This window comes from Limanda limanda, chromosome 1, assembly GCF_963576545.1.
Source record: "Limanda limanda chromosome 1, fLimLim1.1, whole genome shotgun sequence".
In the NCBI taxonomy this organism is placed as follows: Eukaryota; Metazoa; Chordata; class Actinopteri; order Pleuronectiformes; family Pleuronectidae; genus Limanda; species Limanda limanda.
In genome coordinates this window covers 8,922,091-8,935,166 of record NC_083636.1, presented here as the reverse complement: position 1 = coordinate 8,935,166, position 13,076 = coordinate 8,922,091, and the positions used below count along the sequence as shown (strand labels likewise).

The 13,076-nt window shown below is 41.7% G+C and overlaps 1 protein-coding gene across 3 annotated transcripts in view; it reads left to right on the top strand.

Moving 5' to 3' along the window:
• The first annotated feature begins 699 nt into the window (after positions 1 to 699).
• Positions 700 to 13,076, top strand: part of slc38a4 (solute carrier family 38 member 4) — a 35,600-nt gene continuing 23,223 nt past the window's right edge. Inside the window, exon 1 of one of the 3 annotated variants that reach the window (XM_061089166.1) lies at positions 700 to 858. The gene's annotated coding sequence lies outside the window, so the exon portion shown is untranslated. Of the gene's footprint in view, positions 859 to 11,762; positions 12,242 to 13,076 lie in introns of those variants that run through there. The other 2 variants (XM_061089091.1, XM_061089022.1) reach the window with 2 other exon arrangements.

Here is a 13,076-nt window from a genome sequence, read left to right as displayed (position 1 = left end):
ATTACCTCCACTAGGGGAAGTCATGCTTTCATCTGTGTCTATTTGTTTGTTGAATTGTTCACACAATGACACAAACGAAGAAACGGATTTCCACCAAACTCCTTGAAAGGGACTAACCTTTGTAATTTAGGTGAAGATGCTGATTCTGGATCGAATCCAGGATTTTTTATTTTTTTTACTTCCTTTTCCTTTTTTTTAGAGAGAAATACATAATTTACGTTTTATTATCAGGCCATTTCTCTTATAAGAACGACCACTTCCTTTTTCTTTTATATTTCTACCATTGGAAAATCTGGGGGATTGTTGAGCCATTTTTTGATATCAACTGTTATATTGACGATTATACCCACCATACATAGTAAATACACTTTCCCTTTAATACAATTAGTGAATGGGGAATGTGCGGCGCTGCTTTCCCACCAGATGTAAACAAAGCGTGTCCGTCAGTAAACGCACCACACTCATTAAACAAACCTGACATGTAATCTTACTAAACCGTTGCGCAAGCTCCACACTTGAGCCAGTATAAATATGCATGTTGATTGTCATATCTGGAGACAACAATGGAGCCGTGTGAGATGAAGGATCAAGTGGGGATAAGTGAGGCTCGGGTCTTTTCACCTGGAAAAGAAAGGAGACGGGAGGGAGGGAGGGATCTGGAGAGAGGAGTGAAGGAGCCCCCCAGCAGAGCGGTGTAACACGACGCCCCGAGAGTTGCCATCATCACATGGCAGATGGAAAATTCCACTCGGGCTCCTCGCTTGTTAAATGGGAAGGGTCTCCAACTCCTGTTTTCACCAGTCCTCCTCCTCCTCCTCCTCCAGGCTGCACGCAGCTGTCTGTCCGCCGGAGCAGTAGGTAAGACCCCCCCAACATTTACACGTCCAGCCTTTACTTTTGTTTGCAGGGGTAGCAACCAAATATTATTATTACTCTTATGATTTAAATCCCCCCTCCCCCCCTGCATGTGGCTCGCTCGTTAATTTGGCCACCATGCTTGATGGACTCGGGAGCGCGCATTTAAATTCTGATTATTTCTAAGGAGCGGCTGCAGCCAGAGGGTTCACAAATAAACGAGGGATTATTGGTGCATGGGTTTTTACTGACTTTTCATAGTTTTTTCTGTATACTTGCTTTCGTGTTATTCATCAAACGTGTGCATGTAAGTTAAAGAGCAACAGTAGCTGTGTGAGTGAGCGTGTGTTTGTGTGTGTGTGGAGCTTCCTGCAGGGCGTCACTGGAAGCGCGAACCTTTGTTTTCCTTTTCTTACACCAACAACTGAATTCGCTTTTACTCTTGGTTTCATAGACTTTTAAACTTCAGCCACTGAACGCACCAGCTCATCCCGTGGACTGAAGCTACATTTTGCATAGAAGCTGTTGCGAATTTGCGTGTTTTCTGCTCTGCCTCTTTCTTTTTTCGCGTTTACTTCAGGATAAAAACACAATGGAGACTATTATTGTTCCCAGTTTGTAACTTACAGCCTCCACTGCCAAACCAGAAGCTCGCATCTTATGGATATAAGTTACAATGGTTTATTATTGAAGGGGTTAATAATGTGTAATTAACAGGGGCTATGAACAAAGTAAAAAAATATGCATCATGGCATTATGTAACAGCAGACAGTAGCATGCTGAGTGTGGCCTGCAGGGCTCACTGAGGGCTAATAAATATGTTATGACTGGGATCGCAGGCTCAGACTGTTGTCATGCTTATCTGGAAAATATTATACAAAATTGCCGGGTTAATTTTAACTCGATTTGATCTCCAGAAACTTGGCAGCCAAGGCCACATGGCTCGGTTGTGATTCTCAGATCCCTGCAAACTGCAAAGCATCACCACAGTTAATCTTATATACTTTTCCATTTTTGTAAATAATTGACATTTACTGATGTTTGATTTATAGGCCTTCCTCTCTTTTTTTCCTATAAGTGCAATCTGATGGATTTGACAATGTCATTCAGCTCTCAAGTGTTTTTTCCCTTGTTGTGCCTTCTCTGGGGAGCTTTTCAGACACGTGCACACTGAGCCTCACTTTCTCTCCTTTTGCCAATTTGTTATGTTCGGGCATTTTGAGTCATAAGCATCTGCAGCAACGCAACCACGACCTCAGAGTGGCAACTTGGAACAAAGACTAGATTCAGCCCGTCGAGAATATTCGAGCTGAGGTATGTTTAAGCAGTGAGTCCAGTTTCTGTCCCCTCTCAATGCTAAAAATACATGGTTGCCACACAGTGATTGTGCACGTTCACTCTCACACCCAGTCTGTTCCCTGTGCACCTTACTTACATAACAGGAAGAAGAGATCCAGTCATTTCTTCCCCTAATAGGGCCCCTGTCTTTGACAGATGGATTTTTAAGTGTTTCCAGTTGTTATAATATGCAACTGGTAGTGTTTTGTGGTGATTTTTAAGATTTGCACAAATACCCTGCGTTTTATACTGTTTTAGTAAAGACTGCAAAGAAATGTAATTGAATTGGAATGAAAACGGGAAATAAGATATAGCACAAATGTGAGAAAAACTTAAAGTCCTGGTGCTTGGCATCAACCTGCAGCTTAAAAAGTATAAAACATAGTACAATCCCACCACTGCCACATATGACATGACACAGCTGTCTGCACAGGCTGAGGAGTACGCCTAAAGTCAACGTTGCACATCGGAACATTTTGTTCAAAACCCGCCACAGTAACTCCTCAGGAACTATAGGTGCTGCCAGTTGAGGGTTAAAACAAACGTACAGGTTTGAACACCTGTCAGCAGGGTGACGCTTGATCATGGATCCTGGAAGACACTTGCAGGTCACGCCCCGACGCAGCGACTTGGGGGGTTGCGGCGCTACTGGAGCTGGCTGATGTAACTTGTACCATGAATGAGCACATGAGCCTCAAACCTCTGACACCGAGTCAGTTTCAAAAGGAGTGGTTATTACCGACACAAAGACACAGCGAGGTAGTGCCACAAAGCGGAGAATCATCTGGCACGTTTCCAAAACACGGTCAACACATTCAATGAAAACCTGTGAACATGGTGCACAATGCAAAGAGCGGTCTAAGTTTACCTGCAGGATTACAATTCAGTTCATCTGTAACTCAGAAACCTGGAATGTGCAAGAAGCCACATCACTGGCAGTGCCAGTTTGATTCATCTTGATCACTCAATAGTTGAAGTCACTTTCTGCAGCATGTTTAAAGCAAAAGTTTGAAACTTTTGAAATTTGCTTTCTTGCCAAGAGTTACATAACATAACACCACTGCTATAATCTGGTCTGCTTGATAAATATATATTTAGATGTTTTTCTTCAGCCCTGTAGCTTAACCTAAAGACTGGTGGCAGAGGGGGACAGATACTCCGTTTACAAAACCTTAGCATAGGTTTAGTCTAACTAAGCCGGATGCAGATTGTGGGTAAAAGAGTTCTACTAGCTACGAAATTTCACGTATAGTCTCCTCGCCTTCTACTATCTGCATGTTCCCATTTTGACAATCCTTTTTGCTACTGTAAACCACAACAACAACCCCGAGACTAGCAGCTTAGATACTGGAAATAGTTTTGGTTTGATTTGGGTTGTTCAGTAAGACAGGCTTGTTTGGTTCTTTCAGCGAGTAGTTGTTAGACCTACAAGTTTTGGATCGGTTGAACAAAAGCAAACAAATTGTCTGTGGTTTTAACGAGTTGACGACAGGCTTAAATGCTCATATACGTTATATCATTTTTATTAGTTTAAGTCATATAACAGCCTGCGTATATCTTTTATGAATTTTTTTTATTTGCTGTGAATTTGCCATTTTACTGCTCATTTCCCTGTGTGCAAATATTCCATAAGAACAAGCTCCCCCCCCCTGGTATTATCCTGAGTGTAGCAGCAAGATGATTGTGTTTGGTTTGAAGAATCACAAAACCTAGAGCAGGATGATAACTGAGTCATGCTCTGTATAGATACATAGTAGATATACTGTGTTACATATTGAGCTTCACATATAAACACTTACACAAATATAGTTGTTTCCCTCTATTATTTACCTCAGTCAAACCAAGCTGTCTGCCCTGGTTAACCTTATATTAAGTGTTTCTATCTAATTCACAGCAAGTGAACACATACTGTATTTCCCAAAATTTCAAACTTAATATAACGTGAAGCTGTGAAACTTTTGTCCTTTTTCTAACAAATAAAAGGCTCATATCTCATGTCATATTCAAACTGTACCTGCCAATATTGAGCCTGTATACTCACTATTGTGCTTCTGTTATGCTTTGTTGTAGCATTCACAGTTATCCTATAGTTGACAGTAAATTGTCGATAGTTTTACTTCAAATAGCATTTTTAATTCCCCATGTAGATAGGATAGACCCATTGCTTCAAAAACAGCTAAAACTTGTATAATACTTAAATGCAAAATCAGAAATGTTATCCTAGCATAGAGATCAGGGAGGGGGAGGTTGTCATTACTGACTCGTAGTTTTCCCTCTTCCCTGGTGGCATGTCAAACCTAGCCAGAGCCCAGATGCCCCACCGCCTGCCTCTGAATAATCAGAGTACAGCAGGTTCATGGTTACTGATGCAACAGAAAAGGCTCATACCCAGAGAAGACGTCTGCAAATGAACCCACAAAAGAGAATGAAAAGGTGCCTTGTCCCCATTGATTATACCCATATTATACAATCAAGTTGACGTAAATTATACAATTATTCTTACATAATGTTAAAAGACACCTTTTCCTGGCACGTGAATTGCTGAGACAAAGTTTGAGTTTTCTGTAACTCTTTAGGCTCAAAACTATATTTGCTGTCATTATATTGTATTTAAAAGGACTGGGGGACAGGGCTTACTGACAGTCATGCGATATCTTAAAATAAATGGTGTGTTAGCTTTTTTGTGCTTCACTAATGAACTCGAAAATGTGCAATTTTCTGTACAGAGTGTTTGTCATGGTCTGTTTGGGTTTGTCAGCGCTCAGCATGTCGCAAAACCGGAGAAACAGGAGCATAAGCAGATTATTCTGGGGATGTGGTGTCCTGCTGAATGAGCCGTCTGTTCCCAATGTGTGGAGGCCAATGGCATCTTTGTACAGGTGACCTAACGAGTTCAGACACATGTATGCCCTCATGCGCTCTCAAATTACACTTAGAGGGTGTTTTTGTAATGGAAAAATGGTGGAAAATACCACACACTTAACTTTCTTGGTCTCTTAGCTCGGTCGTCGTCAACCAGAAACTGAGGTTATCTAAATCAGTGCTTTTGGAACAACAGGAACAAATCCTCTTCGGACTAGTAGTATGTTTAAATCCTTCTCAAGGTCAAACCCTTTAGCTTGCTGCATATCTTGGCAAAGCAAGATGCCCGTGTCACGATTTCCACATCAGCGAGAAGATCAATATCGACTGCTAACATGAACAGGGCGAGTGTTTGCAATGGTGGATCACAAACAAAGTGGGGACACACCAGGTTGATGCACAAGAGGTCAATATGATGTTTCGCCAATGATCAACTGACCTTTAATGACACATGCCACCGTAGGAGTCAGCGTCTTTTGTCAATATGTTTTTTGTTTTCCGGCTCTCCAGTTGGAGGTCGATCGTAGTTTTACAGCCGCTCTTTGAGCTGTCAGTGTCATTGATTCGAAATTCAGACGATTTTCTGCCGGTTTCTGAGTATTCCACAAAGACTTTGCCGCATGCAAACATTAGTTGCAGTTTTCCACACACTGTAGTTTCAGTCAGCGGTGAGAAACAAAGATAAGTATTGTAACCCTACACTTAGCTTCCTTTTTTTATTGTACTTTGGGGGGGTTGGTCATTTTTTTCTACATCTCAAAAACAGCCTGCTCTGCTGTTTCAGTTGATGCATGGCCCTTGATATGGCGGCGCCGAATACGATAGTGAGCAAATGCTTAGAACAGACAGATGGCACTTTCTCTGGTAATTCCGTGTTTGCACTAGCTTATTTCAAAATGTCAGATGACAGATATGTGAGAGGAAAGAAAAAACTCTTGCAAGTCCAGCACAGCGGTTTCTCATGTGAGCGTTGCTTTCTTATTACTTCAGCTCATATATCATAAAACCATAAATTGTAGCTGTCTGAGTTCAGCCTGAAGGCATGTGCTGGGGCCTTGAGCTCCTTATAGGTTTCTCACACGTAAGATATTAGTATCTTCCTCAAATCACCACAGTTCCAGGTATCGGTCTATCGGGTCAAGTAAAGAGCCTATAGTCTGGACTGGGATAAAAATAACACAAAGTGCAGTAAAAGTTGTGTTAAAACATTGGTTATGCATAGCCAGAGAGGAGGACAGATTATTTACAGTTAAGCACCGGTTGTAAACTATGAAGGCCATGGAAGGGCAAGTGAAAGGCAGGAATGTGTGTAAAGTGAGCATCCAGTCAGGTGTTGGTCCGACACTCACCTCCTGTACCTGTCTGCAGATAAATCAGGATCCTATCTGAAACACTTCCACACACACCACCTGTGCAGGGTAAGGAGCCAAGTGTATACCTGTTGAATCCGATGTAACTCAATACTCCAGAGTATACCCGAGGGTTCATGCGTTTGCATTTTTCTCTCATGGTTGTTTTCATCTTTGTTTTTAGGATACTGTAGTTTTTTCTCAAAATCAAATCTGGTGTTTTTAGATATCGAGTTTTATCTCGAGTACTCTTTTCTTGGAACCAGGGGTTGCTATTGAGACGTATCCTGCCCTGACTGTCCATCTGTCTCCAACATGTAGAATGTATGGCCGCAGTGTGACAGGCTGAAGAAGGGGGGGGGGGGCAGATTTCAACATGCCACACACAGAAGATTGATGAATTCCTCTTATGTGGAAGCTCTTTAAGACACTGGGAGGAAGGCGTGAACTCAGTTCAACACAGATGTCGGGCGCACACAACCCTGTTTGTTGTGGTTGTTTCATTTTTATGAGCAAACACACAGTACACTTCTCTGACTGTAACCAGCAGCTGTAAATCTGCCCTACATGACACGCTTAACTAGCTCTGATTGGTTGGGTTGAACCATTTACATCGGCCTTATCACACTCACACACTGTTGGCATTGTAATCTTTAGTGGTTAGTTTTTTATACTGTACTGTATATAGCTACAGGGACGATTAGCACACTGATAGGCTAAGTGGTTGTTTGCTATAGAGTCGTTTTTAGCAGCTGTAAGAAACTGAACATCAAATTAGAATATTTCCCAAAATGTCTAACCATTCGATTAAATTATAGTCAGACCACATGCAATGAAGAAATCTAAATGCCCAGATACAACCCACAATGGGCCACACGCAATTCAGTTTATACTACCCTGGGCGTGTGTATATGCTGACATGTTGACACATTAGTTGGTGCGTAACATCTGAGTGATCCATGTGCGGACGTGGGCAGATGTAGTAATAGTGCGGATCCTATACAGCCACATAACTCAACCTTCAAAGACAAAGTTCATAAGGCTAAACCTTTTTCCATGATAGATCTGCAGTCAACTAGAATGTTCAGACCTCATATTAACACACCTCTCGAGAGATGTGATCACACATAACAGATTGGGTAAATGTGTTTAAGTTTGTGCCGGCATGTGTGTGTGTGTGTGTCTCAATGTGAGAAACATTGTGGTGCCTGCAGCTTTATAATTAAATAATAACAGTGTTAATATCGTTGCGGTGGCCACAAGTGATTCAGTGTGTGTGAAACACTGAAAAGCATAAAAAAACTTGGTTTACTAACTGTAGCAGGCCAGAGGTTGGCTCAGTCGGCGTTTCATCATATAAGGCCTTGGACACATTTCTGTACACTCTGATCCCAAAATTAGGCCAAATGTGTCCCAGACCATCTCTGAAACGTGATTTGAGGGATTGATGTCAAATGTATCCTCAGTGGTCACACCTTTACATAAAGCTGTCCACTTGTGATCAGATGAGTGAATCTAATGGCCCCTGAAGTGCCCCTGTATTGTCAGAACTACTCACTAACAATACAACACTTCTGTTCTTTTCTTTTTTAAAGCACAAAATGTGCTTGAACAAGGAACCATTTTTACAATATATTCAATGATGTGTGGCTTTGTTTAAAGCTATAGAGCTAACAGTAAACAAAGAACCGTGCACAATTCCTTAATGAGGAAATGTGCATGGTCCTAGATCCTACACGCTTTGGATCGATGTTTACACCCGGTCTGAGCTGGGCCTCTAGTGGAGGACAAATAAGCCTTAGACTTTTCTTTGACACGTTTCCAATAATAATAATGACCTCAGTGTTACATCATGTATTATACAGCAGTCACCTACTTGAAAATAGGTACATAGAGGTGATAGTTGTAGACGCAGCGGACAAAAATATCTCGCTTTGACCTTTGAATTCTTAAAGAGGCCAAATCATTAGTTGAGGACATTTGTCTTTAATATTATTCTAAAAAAGACATACATGTATTAAGCTTTCACCATATAAAAGCCCTGTTAGCTCATCTGAGGCAAATTTGTGTTTTACTTGATATTTAGTCAGATATTGGACGTCATCTGGCCAGTGATTTAGCAGCAGTCTGGTATTTGCAGGCAGTCACATGGCATAAGGAGGTATAGGCTTTATTTATAGAGTCGCGATGAGCATACTGTTGGGGGTGCATAACAAACATACACATTAACATCGGTTCGGATGCTGTGTGTCTCTGTGTTTGTCTGTGTGTTTGTTTGTGTGTTTGTCTGTGTTTGCTGAAATGATTCATCCATTCAGGGGCACACGTTATAGTCCATAGTGTCGTGTTAGACATGTTATGGTCAAATCTGGAGATTAAAGCCCCATTGATCCGTGACGGCAACTTCCCCAGTGCCTCTTGTTTACTGACGTCAAAACTGTGTATTATTCTCCGGCATGCTACAAAAATTATTTTTTATGAGGTGTTATGCTCTGGAGTTTGATCAAATACATGCAGAGGTCAAAACTCTGCCGGGAAACCAGCGACTTCAAAGAGTGAACGAGTGAAATACCTCACTTCTCATTTGAGCAGTCCCTTTACAAGCCCGTGTCAAAACTTCCTCATCACATACAACCGGTCAAAATCTCTTGGCGAGCTCCTGCAGTAGGTGGACACTGTCAGTAAGATGACAACGTTTTACCAAAATAAAGGGAGGGTGGGTGTGTGCTCGTGGCAGAGAGAGGAGGGGAGAGTTAGAGGAAAAGAGTCGGAGTACTTCGAAACTCCGGCAAGTTGGAACAGCTTGTTCCAAACAGGTTTAACAGTAACTAAGTGAGGTCTTTTCTCCATGTTTTGTTGAAGCAAGATCCTTTATTCAACACATTAACTTGGATGATACCTCAGACACAGGATTCAACAGTCTAAATTTCCCCTAAATATTTTCTTATTGACATTTAGTATTCTCAGTGGGAAGGTGCTTAGGCATTTTACGTAGTAAAGGTGAATTTAAAGGGACAATCCAAAGAGACAGATTATTAAAACTTTAGTTGTTCCAGTAGCATTTTCCCCTTCCTGATACCGATTTCCTTCCCCCCACAAAACTCCAGAGCTGTGTTGTAGTCTGGATGGGCAGAAACAGAGATATTTGGAAACCATGCCATAGACACTCTCAACCTTGTGCAGATTTTTCGGTCAGGACGTAGCCTTCGCTGATTCGTCAAGCTCCTATCAGAAGATGATCCACCACCCGGAAGAAAACAAACAGTTCCGCTGACTACCAATGTAGAATGCAGCATAGATATCATCAGGGTTATTTTGTCACACGATTACATAAGACCTTATGCAAAGGACGTTCTCCTTGCAGGTCGCACGCCGGTCTTTGCGGGTTAAACCAGTGGACACTTTGTGTTTTCATTTGTTTGTGTGTGCGATTTTCTCGAGCTCAGTCACTTCTATAGTTGGCTGCTGCTGCTCTCTGAAGTTTGTGACCCCCAAGCTAACGCCATCCCTGTTTGGTATGTCACAGGATTGGCTCAGGGATGGCTTTCTAGTCATAGGTGATGGGCTGTGTGAGGCCCCAAACATAAACACTCCAAGGGGCCTTTTAAGGAATATCCCTGCAGCTATAGTGGATCACGTTGAGGAGTTCACTTGATTTTTAGGGATCTAGCTTTCATGCTGCTGTGTTGTTCTGTGTACTGAAGGTTTAATAAAATAATTTGGGGCTTACTTTTACTTATTTTCCTTAGATTCAAATGCTTGTTTGAAGAAATCAAAAGAAAAGCTACATTTCTCCTTAGGGGGATGGGCCGTAAGTCAGTTTGCGCAACATACTCCTCCACATCGGCAACAGCCATGGCTGGAGGCATCGTGTTTTCGGCCATTCTACTGAATGAGATATGTGAGGAATTCCTCATGGGAATTTCTACAATTTTTTTTCACTTGGGTGAACTGATAAGTTTATGTTAAAGGGAAAGGTCACTGTGACATCATAACACTCTGCAAAAAACACTTTTCTGGCCTATATTTAACACCTTGACACAGGAACAGAAGCAGATAATGATCACTCAACTGATACTCACACGGCTGAGGCACACAACAGTTAGATCTTGATCTTGAGTTATAGCTTAGGGGTTGATTTTTCCTTGACTTAGACTTAATGAAACATAACACTCCTCTCTGAAAATGAAAAGTTGAAGCCCTCGCTCGATTCAGTACAGTCCGTCCTTATCTTTTTCTGGTCTTTGTCTATTTTATGTAACCCAGAGTAAATAGACGTTACTGAGAGATAGACATCACTTGGTGTTTTCACTCCTCTCCATTCGTGCCACTGTTTCAGTAGGTTTTAGCTTATAATTATCAAGTGTGGATGCAAAACTTACAAAGTCTATCTGTTCGAGTCAATTACATGGAAATAACACACTTCTTAGCTTATTTAAACTTTCCAGCTTCCTAAAATGAAAACTTAATTGTTCTCCCTTTTAAAGATCATGTTGCTATTCTGTAGAAATCTTTCACATTTAAATATCACATATGTCATATAGGGCTGGGCACTAAAATAATATTAATAATTATTGCAGTATAGTTTTAATCAAGAAAAGTCCAGTATTTATGGGGAAGGTATAACAAATAATTGATCTACCTCAGTTAAGTGTTTGTCATTCTCTGTCCAGGAAGAGTTTAAAACCACGACCTTCACTCAGGAGAAAAAATCTGTCTTTAAATGTGAAAGAAAAAATCATGTGACATTTATCATGCGACATTTATCACAGTTATCAACTGTGAGTGAAAGTGAGAACCCTTGTGACAAGTGTGCTACTTTTTGATTTAACTGCTCACTCTATAAAAATCTTTAATCAGCTAATTCGAAGAAAATCTTGCAGTTTGTTCCCCACGTGTGTGTGTGTTTGTTCCTTCATTTGAACTACACTGTCCAATAAAGTGGAAAAGAGATTAAAAAAAAACATCCCTGACACAAACATGGCCTTGGGCACAGTGACATGCCGACAACGATGTCTCCTGATTCCCTGATTGGCCGGTCGACGACACAGCCTACCCCCAAAATCCACCGATGATCGGCCACGGTGCAGCTGGATGTGTGTGTGTGTGTGTGTCTGTGTGTGTGTGTGTGTGTGCAGCTGCATGTGCAAACAGTTTGTCTCTCTGTGCTCACAAGAGGCGGTGCAGTGACGACAGCATCAGTCGCTCTGAGCGTCGATCGGCGTCGGTGTCAGGTCAAACACGGCGTGTGCCAGTATAAAACTGTACTGATGGTCATGGTCATGTGATCAAAGGTTGAAGCGACAGTGGGTATTTAACGGCGATGGTGGGCCGCAGTATCTTCAGTCTGGTGGTTGATGTTTCCTCGCTATGTAACATCTATCAATCTGTCTGTCTGTCTGTCTGTCTGTCTGTCTGTCTGTCTGTCTGTCTGTCTGTCTGTCTGTCTGTCTGTCTGTCTGTCTGTCTGTCTGTCTGTCTGTCTGTCTGTCTGTCTGTCTATCTATCTATCTATCTATCTATAAATCTGTCTCTCTATCTCTGGTTGGGGCCCCTGCTGTGGCCCTCTTGTTCTTCTCTGAAGAGGCAGACATGTTTATGTGCATGTGTGTATTGTGAGGGTTACAGCCCGTGCTCAAAGGCGGGGCCTGTTTGCAGAGTGTGGGTCCTCATTGGTCGACGGAGGCCCTCCCCCCTCCTTTTTAAAAGCCTGTATTTTCACCTGAGTTACAAAAGAGCTGCTGCTCCTCACCCATCCACTGTGTCTTCTTAAAGAACACATTTCTTCAAAACAAGAAAAGGAACTCTCAGAATCTCTTTAAGGAAACTTTCAGTGAGTGAGTATTGTTGCTTGAAAGTCTTGGTCCGTACTATGCATGAAAATAAGGCTATATAAACAATCAGATAGATTTACCAAGCACCATGTTGCAAGATTTGTTGTCAAGGAGTTTCTCCTGCAAAATTGTTTATTCTGCACGTTGAAGTTTATTTTTTTCCACCCTTTTCTTGATTTTTGTGGTATCCCTCGTCCCTGCAGAGGCGAAAGCCTCCTCCTCAGAGCTCGTGGCTGATGCAAGAGTTTGTTTGGGTGGAGGATATATGAGAACGTTGCAGTGTTTTCACAGTGGAGACTTGAGGTTGTTAAATCATCTGTGGACACTTATATCTTCCTAAATGTGTCTCAGAGAATTATTTTATTTTGAAAGTATGTGCAAAGGTTTTAAGGGTTAGTGTCTTTAGGTTTGTAGGTTTTCTGTTTCTATGCTTGCTGCCCTTTAAGGTTTTTCTTATTTGCTGAGACTGGTATCAGCAGGAATTTGACTACTGGATTTTCTTGCATTTTCCTGTTTTCTAATTTCACCATGTGAGCATTTGTACGGATGTTACCGCTTTAAAAGACATTTGACCAGTTGAACTCAAAAGTTTCCCCGTGAGACGAATGAAGAAAAGTAATCATGCAAAAGCTATAAAACAATATTGCTGTTTGGGTTTCTGTGCAGACAGCACGTGCGTCTTCCCTCTCGTCTGTTTGTCACCATTGATTCCAGCTGTTTCATTATCATGTCTGGCGTTTTATCCAGAATGCAAATCGCATCAGCCCTTGTTTTTCACATCAATGTGGCCAACTGCAAACGAGTTTCTTCTCTGTTTGGGCAGTTCAAATGAAAGTGC